At 39.5% G+C, this 13560-nt stretch overlaps 2 long non-coding RNA genes across 2 annotated transcripts in view; one reads left to right on the forward strand and one right to left on the reverse strand.

Moving 5' to 3' along the window:
- Positions 1-333: 333 nt before the first annotated feature.
- LOC144767466 (uncharacterized) lies at positions 334-1157 on the reverse strand. Its single transcript, XR_013598217.1, has 3 exons — positions 1048-1157; positions 904-958; positions 334-412 (listed from the first exon to the last, which is right to left on the reverse strand). It is a non-coding gene; the product is annotated as an uncharacterized LOC144767466 (long non-coding RNA).
- Positions 1158-1424: 267 nt separating this feature from the next.
- Positions 1425-13560, forward strand: part of LOC144767467 (uncharacterized) — a 109022-nt gene continuing 96886 nt past the window's right edge. The window contains exons 1-2 of the long non-coding RNA XR_013598218.1: positions 1425-1456; positions 1569-1661. This is a non-coding gene — a long non-coding RNA (uncharacterized LOC144767467). The remainder of the gene's footprint in view (positions 1457-1568; positions 1662-13560) is intronic.

Below are 13560 nucleotides of genomic sequence, written 5' to 3' on the forward strand. Positions count from 1 at the left end.
CCGCATCTTATCCCTCAGACAACTACGCTGGATGAGGTTCTTCTCAGAGTAATAAGAAACAGCTAGAGGAAATCCACTGGAATGCCAGACGCACAGCACAAATTAAAGTATTATCATTACATGCATTCTAATGATCAAACATTGAAATATAGTAAACACTACTAGTTTGTCACAAAAATCAAATCACTCATTGATGCAAATCATATTCATTTCATTGTTGAAAACATCATGAATATAAGAAAGTGGTAAATATACAGCTTAACCACAATTACTTTTACATTTTCATACGTTGCTATGAATCAAGTAACGTCAAAAAACACAAAGAGTTTTCATACTAGATATAAACAGTGGAATGCGAGTCTTCTTGGTTAAGCCCAATGCATTTCGGGATGATATCCCTTCTTCAGGGGCACTATTAATAAAAGAAGAACATGCTATAAGAATGACATTAATATAATTTAAGAAAAAACAATTGGCACACATTGTTGCTCAATAACAATGACCAAGGAAAAGCGTTATATAAAACAACCTGATGTGCCTGCTAATAGTCAAATCCAAATGATGAACACCAAATTGCAGCCAACAGATTGTGAAAAAACGTGAATTAGTAGAAAGATGATTAATCAAGATGAAAGTCAGCAAAAGACACCATTCGAATGTGCACTGAGTTGAAAAAACAAGGTGAATGTAAAAAGTGCTGAGACCCTTAAACAGTGCGGAGCTTCAATGTTAGTAATCCAGAGAGCACTTACGCCAATCCAAATACAGAAAGCACAATCTGCTGAGAAACCTCAGTGGTTGTAAAAACCTAATCTGTATGAATAAAATATGACCCAAACGTGAATTTCCTTGACAAAACACCTAATGTCTCTCCAATGTTTTATATGTAAATAGAATACTCACTAAATTAATTGTATCGAGCTGCCAAACGTAGGTGAAGGAGCGAACAGAGATCAATCTGTAATAATGAGCAAATGCTTAATATCACTCGAGTACAAACGCTGCAAAGTTTAAATAAACCTCTTGCGTTGAAAACCACGAAAGTACCTTACATATGATGATCCTAGGTATTCTAGCTGAAAGAATACACTTGTGTGTCAGTCCATGGGCAGGAAACCCTCCGTAATATGTAGCAGAAAATAATCTAAAACACAAGAACACAAAAGTGTCCTGAAAAACTGAAAAATTCACTCATAAGCATGTGGATAAACCACCAATCGTCAAACTCTACCAAAAGAGCACTACTAAGCACTTACTACGCCGCTTGTCGAGTTACACTGTTAGGCATTCGTTTCATGGATACATTCTATTATTCGATTTGATCACTTACAGATGTCTGCCGTGCTCGGTCCTTTTTCTATGTTCATGATGGCGTTATGCACGTTTATTTACTCGTCCATACCGCGGTGTTACTTCGTCTTCGTGTGGAATCACTATGAGATAGCCAAGCGACGTAGTAAGTGCTTAGTAGTGCTCTTTTCGTAGAGTTTGACGTTTGATGGTTTATCCACATGCTTATGAGGGAATTTTTCAGTGTTTCAGGACACGTTTGTGTTCTTGTGTTTTAGATTATTTTCTGCTACATATTACGGAGGGTTTCCTGCCCATGGACACACGAGTGTATTCTTTCAGCTAGAATACCTAGGATCATCATATGTAAGGTACTTAAGTGATTTTCAACGCGAGAGGTTTATTTAAACTTTGCAGCGTTTGTACTCGAGTGATATTAAGCATTTGCTCATTATTACAGATTGATCTCTGTTCGCTCCTTTACCTACGTTTGGCAGCTCGATACAATTAATTTAGTGAGTATTCTATTTACATACAAAACATTGGAGAGACATTAGGTGTTTTGTCAAGGAAATTCACGTTTGGGTCATATTTTATTCATACAGATTAGGTTTTTACAACCACTGAGGTTTCTCAGCAGATTGTACTTTCTGCATTTGGATTGGCTTAAGTGCTCTCTGGATTACTAACATTGAAGCTCCGCACTGTTTAAGGGTCTCAGCACTTTTTACATTCACCTTGTTTTTTCAACTCATTGCACATTCGAATGGTGTCTTTTGCTGACTTTCATCTTGATTAATCATCTTTCAACTAATTCACGTTTATTCACAACCTGTTGGCTGCAGTTTGGTGTTCATCATTCGGATTTGACTATTAGCAGGCACATCAGGTTGTTTTATATAACGCTTTTCCTTGGTCATTGTTATTGAGCAACAATGTGTGCCAATTCGTTTTTCTTAAATTATATTAATGTCATTCTTATAGCATTTTCTTCTTTTATTAATAGTGCCCCTGAAGAAGGGATATCATCCCGAAATGCATTGGGCTTAACCAAGAAGACTCGCATACCACTGTTTATATCTAATATGAAAACTCTTTGTGTGTTTTTTGACGTTACTTGATTCATAGCAACGTATGAAAATGTAAAAGTAATTGTGGTTACGCTGTATATTTACCACTTTCTTATATTCATGATGTTTTCAACAATGAAATGAATATGATTTGCATCAATGAGTGATTTGATTTTCGTGACAAACTATTAGTGTTTACTATATTTCAACGTTTTATCATTAGATTGCATATAATGATAATACTTTAATTTGTGCTGTGCGTCTGGCATTCCAGTGGATTTCCACTAGCTGTTGCTTATTGACTTGCACGCGACCTTTGATTTAATTTTGATACACTTAGCTAATTTACATTGGATAAAAAGGGTGTGCACTGACTACACTATTCTCCTCGTTCTTCTCAGAGTTCCACTACGTAGTTACCTATAGGCCTGGCTCAGAGAACAGAAAGGTCGATGCACTGTCTCAACAAGAAACCCCTGAGGAAAACAAAGCCGAACAAATCCATTTCATTTTGGATCCTCTGAAGGTGATTGGAGCACTTCAGACAGATACTTTCCTCCAGAAAACAGCACAAGGGATCAGGAATCGTTATTGGGCAGAACTGGTTGAAGGAACAAAAACAATGGAAAGTCATCAACGATCTCCCAATGGAAGGCAAACAATTACTAGTGCCTAATCAGGCCCTAAGAAAAGAAGTACTACAATGGTGCCACTCTACACCCAGTGCAGGCTATAATGGTATAGGGAAGACCCTCGATAGGATCTACCGACAGTTCTGGTGGCCATCCGTGATCAAAGACACCACAGAGATGATACTCCGCTGCGAGACATGTGTGACAGCAAAGACAGATCATAAAAAACCCCAAGGGCTTTTACAACCTCTTCCTACGCCCATGGTACCATGGGAGACTATTTCTCTTGGTTTTGTAGTAGGATTACCAAAGATCAAGGATGTACAGCTATCGTAGTAGTGGTAGATAGTCTCACAAAGATGGGGCATTTCATCGCTTGTGCTAAAGAACCCTCTTCTGAACAACTAGCTAAACATTTACTGATACACGTAATCAGGTTACATAGACTTCCAGCCAATATCATTTCCGACAGGGGCCCGCAGTTCACAGCAAAATTCTGGAAAGCCTGGTGTACCTCTTTACACATGAAAACGTCCAAATCTACTGGCTTCCACCCACAGTCAGACGGACAAACCAAGAGACTAAATCAAACTCTCAAACAATATTTGCGATGTTACGTAGAGAAGAATTCGGATGCATGGGTGGAGTTGCTATGTCTAGCCAAGATGCGTACAACAGCGCTAAACATCAATCTATGCAGTACTCTCCTTTTTACAGTAACTATGGGTTCCGCCCAGTTTCATCACTTTGATACACCCAGCGGCTACACAAGAAGTACCCGAAGTACAAGCTAGGTCAGGACACATACAGCAAACCTTTAAAGACATTTACAGAAACCTGGAAAAGGCAAAAGGGACATTCAAGGCCCAGGCAGACAAACATCGCTCTCCAAATCCTAAATACAAGGCAGTACAATGTAAATGGATGTGTGGGTAGATGTATGTCTGATGCCAGCCTCCAGACATGAGAGTCAATTTAATGTATATACTCCACATGAGATTCTCATGCAATTTGCAGCGTAAATGTTTTATGTAATAATCATGCACAAGCTAGAAAAGGTTGGTTGATGTATTTTTTATTTGTGTGAACAAAATTCAAGATGCATGATGATAATGTTATTTTTCACATTATTAAAAAAAATTACGCACTATGTTGGCACGTCTGCGGATGCCTGCTGCTGTGTTTTGGTTTGCTGGAGCATGGCCATCCTCCTGGTCATCCTCCGGCATTTGCGGATTTATTTCAGGTTCCTCATCCCAGGGTACTTTTGTCAGCACACATATGTTGTGCAGTATTGCACATGCCAATATGATTTTACAGACTGTTTGCGGTGAGTACAACATACGTCCACCAGACTTGTCCAAGCGTCTAAACCTGGCCTTCAGCAGACCAAATGTCCGTTCTACAATGTTTCTTGTCCTGCAATGTGCCTGGTTGTAGGCTATTTCCTGTGGCAACTGTGGGTTTCCGTGAGGTGTCATGACCCACGGCTGGATGCCATATCCCTGGTCAGCTGAAATGAAAAAAATGAGAAGGTACAATGAAATGTTTGAAATGGTTCAGGTAAACTACAGGCCATATGTTGTGTGCAATATTTCATATGGCAGTGTCCATTGGGCATGGATGTTGCAGAGAACACACCCAGTAACTCAAATCCAAGACACCTTTTGCACATATTTATGCATGAAAATGGACACATATTTTGAAGGACATGGATTGACACCCTATGTGGCTCTACACGACCTGATATTTATGATTATGTATATACTAGTACAACATTATTCCATCTATGACCTCATTTCTGATGTGTTTTTATTTTCCTCTTGAGGCAGAAGCCGAGAGGCTGTGTATCTTTGTGCTTCGAAACCTTTAGCTCATTTTAAACATTACAAATTGTCTTTTATTTTTTTCGTTTGCTTGATTACAAAGCTCACATTCATGGTATCCTGCCCACTGTTATTTCCACTGAATTGAAAGCGGGTTTTACTTTTTACCTTATGTCATCTGCCGCCGCCTGCCTGAGTAGTGAAGCACGGTGAGCCTATCGATCCTCCCCCGCACCCCCTGCAACCCGGACCTATGTCAGCCGACTCAGGGCTGAGCTTGTGGGCTGAATTTCTGTGCGGCCATCTTTGGTTGGGGAAGCCTACTCTCGCGCTGTAGCGGAGAGTATAAAAAGGGCTCGCATTTCTGATGTGTTTTTATTTTCCTCTTCAGGCGGAAGCCGAGAGGCTGTGTATCTTTGTGCTTCGAAACTTTTAGCTCATTTTAAACATTACAAATTGTATTTTATTTTTTTCGTTTGCTTGATTACAAAGCTCACAATCATGGTATCCTGCCCACTGTTAATCCACTGAATTGAATGCAGGTTTTACTTTTTACCTTATGTCATCTGCCGCTGCCTGCCTGAGTAGTGCAGCACGGTGAGCCTATCGATCCTCCCCCGCACCCCCTGCAACCCGGACCTACGTCAGCCGACTCAGGGCTGAGCTTGTGGTGCTCCGGTCGGGCTGAATTTCTGTGCGCCCTTCTTTGGTTGGGGAAGCCTACTCTCGCGCTGTAGCAGAGAGTATAAAAAGGGCTCCCAGCTGAAGGCTCACATTTCTGATGTGTTTTTATTTTCCTCTTGAGGTGGAAGCCGAGAGGCTGTGTATCTTTGTGCTTCGAATCTTTTAGCTCATTTTAAACATTACAAATTGTATTTTTTTTTTTTTTCGTTTGCTTGATTACAAAGCTCACAATCATGGTATCCTGCCCACTGTTAATCCACTGAATTGAAAGCGGGTTTTACTTTTTACCTTATGTCATCTGCCGCCGCCTGCCTGAGTAGTGAAGCACGGTGAGCCTATCGATCCTCCCCCGCACCCCCTGCAACCCGGACCTACGTCAGCCGACTCAGGGCTGAGCTTGTGGTGCTCCGGTCGGGCTGAATTTCTGTGCAACTTTGAATTATGGCCTAACACCACATGGGCTATTAGGACTGCAGTGCGCACTACTTAAATGAAAAAAATTCAAAAAAATTCTTGAATGTTCAAACCATTTCACCAATGATATACCATATCATAACATTTATTTAATGAATTCATCTTCAGATCATGAACATAAACATTATTCATACTATGATTTCAAATTTCAAACATATACATTAGTATTTGCAAATTTGTCAGAACCACCACCCAATGCATTTCGGGACTTCTTTGTCCCTTCGTCAGGGGTTCCAGTAGTCAACTGCAAAAGCAACAAGGAAACAATATGAAACGATGCCTTATCGCATAAGATGAAATCAATCATCACAATACATCAACATGACATGTATACTGAAGCGTTCACATGGATATTATTTAACCAACACTACAGCTTTTTCCACTGATGCAATCTAAAACACAACATGTATAATCATATGTGCAAAGACGTGAAAGAACTCATGCTAAAAAAGTGCCCAGCCACCAAGAGTGCAAACATAAAAAACATACCTCACAAATATTTGAAGACTTATTTCTGAAATGAAAATGTATCCAAAGCATCACTTAAACCAATCACGGCAAGATGATGAAAAAATAAATCACCAATGTTATACTAATACCCTGCTCACCTTTTAGAACAGTATTACAACTTAGTCCAAACAACCAATCTCGTGGTCAGATGCCGACTCTAAAAAATAATGCAGTATCTATGATCAGTGACACAATCCTAATGCACACAATCCGTAATGCGTGTAATACCCGTCCACTGCTCACCTCTATCGTGGCAGAAAATCACGCCGAGAGTCCGTCAACTTAATCCTCGGTGCCTAAAGGAACGTAAAGGTAACATCAATACCTTTGAAATATTAACCGCTCGTTGCCTTGCCAAAACAAACCCTCCTTGCATACCTCTTAAACGCGCCGAGTACCTTCCAAACTCATCCGCCTGGCTGTCTGATGCACTTCCGTGTCATCGTTTACAGCTTATAACGATCCCTTCCGGTCCGACTCCCATCATGAATATTGACAACCGACTCTATCTGACTACAACAGAAGAGTTGTAGAACTACAAAAAGTCCGCTCGTGTACACGCGAATGTGACATCAATGAAAATTCCCACGTATAAAACCATAGTTATTCCAAAGCTACCACGTGTTGAGAAGACAGTCTTCACTGATAACGATTATAAAAATACTGGGCGACCAGCTGCATATTCAAATCAACAAAACTTTATCAACAAATACAAGACCCACTGTGTAGATGTGACATAAAAAGAGTGACAGAGAAAAAAAAAAAGAGTGATAGAAAAAAAGTGAATGACTGAAAAAAGAAAAATTAATAGAATAAACTAAATAAACTAAATAAATCACTGCCTACTATTTACAACTTAGAAAGGATTAACATGAATAAACCTGCCTACTATTTACAACTTGTGCATCCACAATATGTTTACATCGATGTCATTCAACAAACCCTTTAGTTTAGATTGCGATGTGTAGTGTTATCATGTGTTTTAGAGTGTGTCTCTATAGGATTCCTTAAGGCAAATGAGGCTGTCCTCCTGCCCTTGTATTACAGAAAACAGCTAAACTCAAATTTATCATTAAGCCCCCCTGGGGTCAGAGTTTGTAATTTTTTAATCCAGAAAGCCTCTCTCTGGAGGAGTGCCTGGTCATTGTCTCTACCTGCATACCGGGCGACTGCTTCAATGATCTGACATTTCATCTGCGCGATAGTGTGTCTCTGTTCGATCCAATGTACTGCCAATGGAGACGTGCGATTTTGATTGCGTATCCTGCTCTTATGCTCTGATATTCGTATTTTAAGTTTCCTTGTGGTTTTACCAACATATAATAGCCCACATGGACATTTGATAGAGTAAACAACGAATTCAGTATTGCAGTCAGACGTGTGATATAATGGGATTTTTTCACCAGTTCTGGGATGTAATAACGTGGTCCCTAGTATCATATTATTGCAATTGTTGCAATTCCAACATTTAGTAGTACCACGGAATGAGCCACTTTTTAGTTTGGCTTTTGCTGGTTTGGTTAGAAATTCCTTTAGATTTTGAGCTCTTGAATATGCACATAATGGTTTTTCACTAAAAAGATTTCCAAAATCTGGTTCCACTTCCAACAGTTCCCATCTGTGCAAAAGGATCTTTTTAATGTCTCTCGAAGCTGATGAATACTTTGAAACAAAAATCATCCGGTTCGTGCTAGTTTTTTCTTTTTTAGTCAATAACAAGCTTCTTGTCATGTTGTTTACTTTTTTCAGTTGAATGTCAAGTATGGATTCTGGATATCCTCTTTGGATGTACCTTGCCTTTTGTTGAATTAATGATGCAGCACAATCAGTTTCGTTCGAGGAAATACGTTTGATCCTCATAAATTGAGATGTAGGCAAATTGTCAATTACATTTTTCGGATGGAAGCTGGTGTATAGCAATGCATTATTTCTATCAGTTGGTTTCTTGAATAGCTTAGTTTCTATGGTTTGCTCATTCAATTTTACCACAACATCCAGAAACGAAATTTCATCATGATGAATCGTAGAGGTAAATTGTATCCTCGGATCTATTTGGTTGAGACGAGTGATGTTTTTCACAAGTGAATCTTCAGATAGACGCCAAATTAAAAAAATGTCGTCAATATAGCGTCGAAAGAACACAAGACCTTCTTGCCATTGTGAATCCAACATTATATGGTCATGTTCAAATTTCGCCATGAATGTATTGGCATACATGGGTGCCCCTGGAAAACCCATGGATGTCCCGTTCATCTGATTGTAGAAGACATCTTGCCACTCAAAATAACTGTTCATTAAGCAGAACTCCAGTAGCTGTAACACGAAACATTTCTGACTGTCTGTTCCTTCTTCTTGGAGAAGTGCCCATTCTACTGCTTCCAAACCAGACTGATGTGGAATAGATGTATATAATGCCACGACATCTATCGTGCATAGTATCCAGTGTTCCTGAGTTTTTGGAATCGCTGTTAAACTCCTCAAAAAATCTGAAGTGTCTTCAATGTAGGTTGACCATTTCTGCACAAAAGACTGAAGAAAATGATCAATATATCTCCCTGGATTTTCAAAAATTGATCCGCAGCCAGATACAATGGGTCGAAATGGCGGATCGTGAAGATTTTTATGAATCTTAGGTAGGAAATAAATCCTGGGGCGTCTTGGATGAATTTGCTGTAAATATTTCCTTGTTTTTTCGTCAATCCAATTGAGTTTTACTGCTTGATCTAGGATTTGAGAAATGTCACTGGTAGGATCTTGACCCAACTTTAGGTACGTGTTTTCATCCGTGACATGTTCAGTCCCTTTCTTCATGTAGAAGTCACCATCCATCATGACAAGCCCTCCCCCTTTATCAGCCTTCTGGAAAGTGATAGTTTTGTCCTGTGATAGTTTTTGTAGTGTGCTGTATTCCGCACGAGTCATGTTTCTCAACTGTCTTTTGTATTTCAATTTGTTCAAATCAATTTTAACCAAAGTTTCAAAATTATCCAGCGTCTTATGAGACACTGGGGCTTGAAATTTACTTTTTGGCTTAAAGATGGTGGTTTCTTGTGGTGTAACATTTTGGCAAACATTAGTGAAAAAGTGACGCAGTCTCAAAAGTCTCATAAATTTGAAAAACGAAACTTCAGTCTCCAAGTCTGTAGTGTGATATGTACTCACAAATGAAGTGCCCTTATTTAGTACTCTCTCTTCAAATGTGGTTAACTTTTTAGTGGAAATATTTATTATGAGAGTTTCACTTGACTCCTCAATCCGGTCTTTTTTTCTATTTCTTTTTCCTTTCCCACGTCTTGTCTTTTGTCTGAATGTTTTGATGTCGAGGGATCCGGTGGTTTGGTCAAATCCAGGCCTTCCTCTAAAAAAGCCACAGTAGGAATGCTTTCAGAAGGTGCATCTGCTTTACTGGTAGAAACCTCTCCTTGTCTTTGAGTGCTTGGTTTATGCTTCAAATGTGAGCTAGCCGACGGCCTTGATGTATCAATATCCTGATCTGACACTCCACTTTCTTCAGACGATTGGGTTTGTGATTGAGGTTTCCTTTGGGTGTATCTACGCTGAGCATATACCTCTGCCCATGTATAAGCCTCATTAAGCTTATAATCGATAGTGTCTCTTTTGAATTTCCTCAGTTTCGTTTCCTGGAGCTCTTTCCCATATTTATCAAGCTTAATTTCCATTTCTGCCAGGAAAGATTCCCATGGTTCTGCGTCCATCCTTGCTGCCAAATCCTCTTTGATGTGATAAATCTCTTCCTCAAGATCTTTAATGGTAGTGGATAATTCCTCAATTAATAATAAAATCAGATCTAATGAGCATTTATTTAAAATGCTATACCACTTTTCCATGAATTTAGTGTTGCTATGTAGTCGAAATAACATTGGCCTGATGGCCAGTTTCAAACCTCGCGGAATCCTTTTCACTCTATGATACTGGATTAAAGTTGAGGCGTGTAGTCTTTGATTCAATTCACGCCTAGTCAGATATTCAAGTTGACGTAACTGTTGCGTCACAGTTCCACTTTGGGCATCGAATTTTTTTGCTTCCTTGATCAAATTATATATTTTGTCTGCTTCCTCAGGTGTATATGATTTAGTTGGGGCTCTGTTTTCTGTTATTGAAGCAATGCTTTCAAAAGACATTTTGAACTTGGTGCTGACAATCAATTTGTTAGCAGAGAGTGATAAGATATATGTGGATGATTGTCGCACACTCTCCTTAAATTTAAACTCTTTTTAGACGGTATGTGTGCTGCTCTGCATTAATACCTGCTAAGTATTGGTGAACAACTTTGAATTATGGCCTAACACCACATGGGCTATTAGGACTGCAGTGCGCACTACTTAAATGAAAAAAATTCAAAAAAATTCTTGAATGTTCAAACCATTTCACCAATGATATACCATATCATAACATTTATTTAATTAATTCATCTTCAGATCATGAACATAAACATTATTCATACTATGATTTCAAATTTCAAACATATACATTAGTATTTGCAAATTTGTCAGAACCACCACCCAATGCATTTCGGGACTTCTTTGTCCCTTCGTCAGGGGTTCCAGTAGTCAACTGCAAAAGCAACAAGGAAACAATATGAAACGATGCCTTATCGCATAAGATGAAATCAATCATCACAATACATCAACATGACATGTATACTGAAGCGTTCACATGGATATTATTTAACCAACACTACAGCTTTTTCCAATGATGCAATCTAAAACACAACATGTATAATCATATGTGCAAAGACGTGAAAGAACTCATGCTAAAAAAGTGCCCAGCCACCAAGAGTGCAAACATAAAAAACAGGGGTGGTGAATTCATATCGCACGACGCCCAAGACATGTTGATTTCTGTCAGGGGCAAGAAGATTTAATGTCTATTTTGTCCTACGGACAACTAGACATTAAATCAAAATAAACGGGGATGTCCCTACTTGGCCCCGCACCTACAGCTATTGGCTCTGTGAGTGGCCCGTGGTTTTCTTTCAGATGCTACAACCAGTAGCAGAAGAGAAGTTGCATCTGTAGGCTAGCATAGCTCTTATGTATTACAAGTGCGCACAAGAACAATGGTCTGTCTAAGACTGCTTCACAAGTCACTCTCACTTGATTTAATAATGCCGTAGTATGCGTGATGGCACGGGATGCAGATCACAGAACGTACAATTTATTTTCCTTGCAGTTGGGATTTTAAAAACACGCTTTAGTGTTTTCCTAGCAGCTAATGTCTGCATGACTAATGTTGAAAAGTAGACACTTTTGCTCTGCAAGCACTAAAAGCAGGGGAAAGTGGTGGTGGAAAGAGGATAACACCACGATGAGCAAGGAAAGGGGTCGTTGAGAGCGTACTGTCTGCATGTTTCTAATTGCCACAATTCTACAAGAAGAAACTCCATAGTAAAGCTAGTTTAACTTGTGTTACGTTCTACGAAGAATGCAATATAAAATGAGCTGAGGCACGGTAAATCCTTTTTTCCATCTGTTTTGTTGTTTGTTTTCTCTTTTTCCTTTGGTGCAGTTGTCCAAACAAATCTGAAGTGTGGTGACGATTTCTTATGCAGGATAGTGAGTTTGTATTTACAAGGCGTATCTATTGGTGTGCCCAGAAGCAGTCCTGCATGGGTAGCACTGGAGGGCAGTCTCATCTGGCGTGTGGGGTCCCGTTTGGGTCAGATTCTCCCCTGTTCTGGCCTTGGCGGCTCTGCTGGGGTTGGAGCAGTCGGCTGAGGCTATGCTAAAGGGGGCAGTGGGGTTGGTTGGTGCTTTAAGTGTCAAGAGACCCTGATTGGCCGCCGGGAGGGCATAGACCTTGTCATTCAGGTGCTGAAAGGTGAGCTTGTGTTCGGGAGAGGCGCTGGCAAGTTTTCAGTGGGTTTAGGCGTTAGTTTCATTTCTTCAGGGTTTTTAAATGTGCGAAATTTAAAGAGTTATGCTTTTGGCTCTTTTAGTGACACACTTAGCCCATCATTTTGAAGGCCTTCTGTGTGATGCTGTGCTCAAGGCTGCCGATTTTTCATTGCCTATGTGTGGCATTTCTGTGTGCTTATGAGTGACATTCTACTGTCAAATGTTGGACAGCTCGAGTGACATTTTATTGTAAGTAAACCGAATAACGAAGACATGCAAAGAAATGCATATCAGAGATTACCCCTTTTAAGCAATGTGAACTGCTACAAACCCCCTGAATTGGACGATCTAGCCTACTGAGCATATTTTGAAAAGAAAAAAAGTAAGGAAAATGAGGCTGTCTGATTGAGAAACCAATACAGAATATTGGCATTGAATATAGTCTACAAATAACCAATATATGAATATGTTTGATTTAATTCTCAAAAATAATTTGCCATGTTAAGGGTGAGGGCTGCATATTCTTTTCAGATCTAATTAGTATGTATCTTCAATGGTCTGAAAGAGTACTTTAAAAAAAGAAGCAGTAATGTTTAATATAGTATTGCAACCTACCTTCTTGCCATTTCTAAGCACTAACAAAAAAACACATAGCTGCACTCTAAAAGAGAATCATTGCTCGAAACTGCATCATTTAATAATATATTATGCATTAGAGTAAAATCAACATACTTTCAAGTCAACACAAGTAATTTTCCCAACAGTAATACTGTCTCAATTTTTCTCCATGCTCGCTGGAAAATGAACCACAAAGCTAGCAGTGAGACCTTTCCATAAAATCCCACCACATTAGGTGGAATTTTCTTCCCACTTCCCTGGACACAGATTTTGTTCGATCTTTAAAATGAGCAAATACTTGGGCACGTCCATGATGAGAATGGACTGTGGAAAGATTTGTGAATACTCCCAAATGCATTATTCTGTGGGTGTGCACAAACTTAAAGTCCCAGGGCTTTCCGACCCTGAAGCACCCTCTTCTCAGACCTCAGAAAATATATATTCACAAGAAAAGGTAGGTGTAAGTGAATCTTTTACAAGTGCACTTCTACACTTTGAGCCTAACAAACTGAAACGCTGTGCTAGTTGCGAACCTAAGTTGAAATAAGCATTAGCAAACAAGAGATCCTAAACAGCCAAAGAGGCTAGGGGTGTCCAA

This window comes from Lissotriton helveticus, chromosome 7 (assembly GCF_964261635.1).
Source record: "Lissotriton helveticus chromosome 7, aLisHel1.1, whole genome shotgun sequence".
NCBI lineage: Eukaryota > Metazoa > Chordata > Amphibia > Caudata > Salamandridae > Lissotriton > Lissotriton helveticus.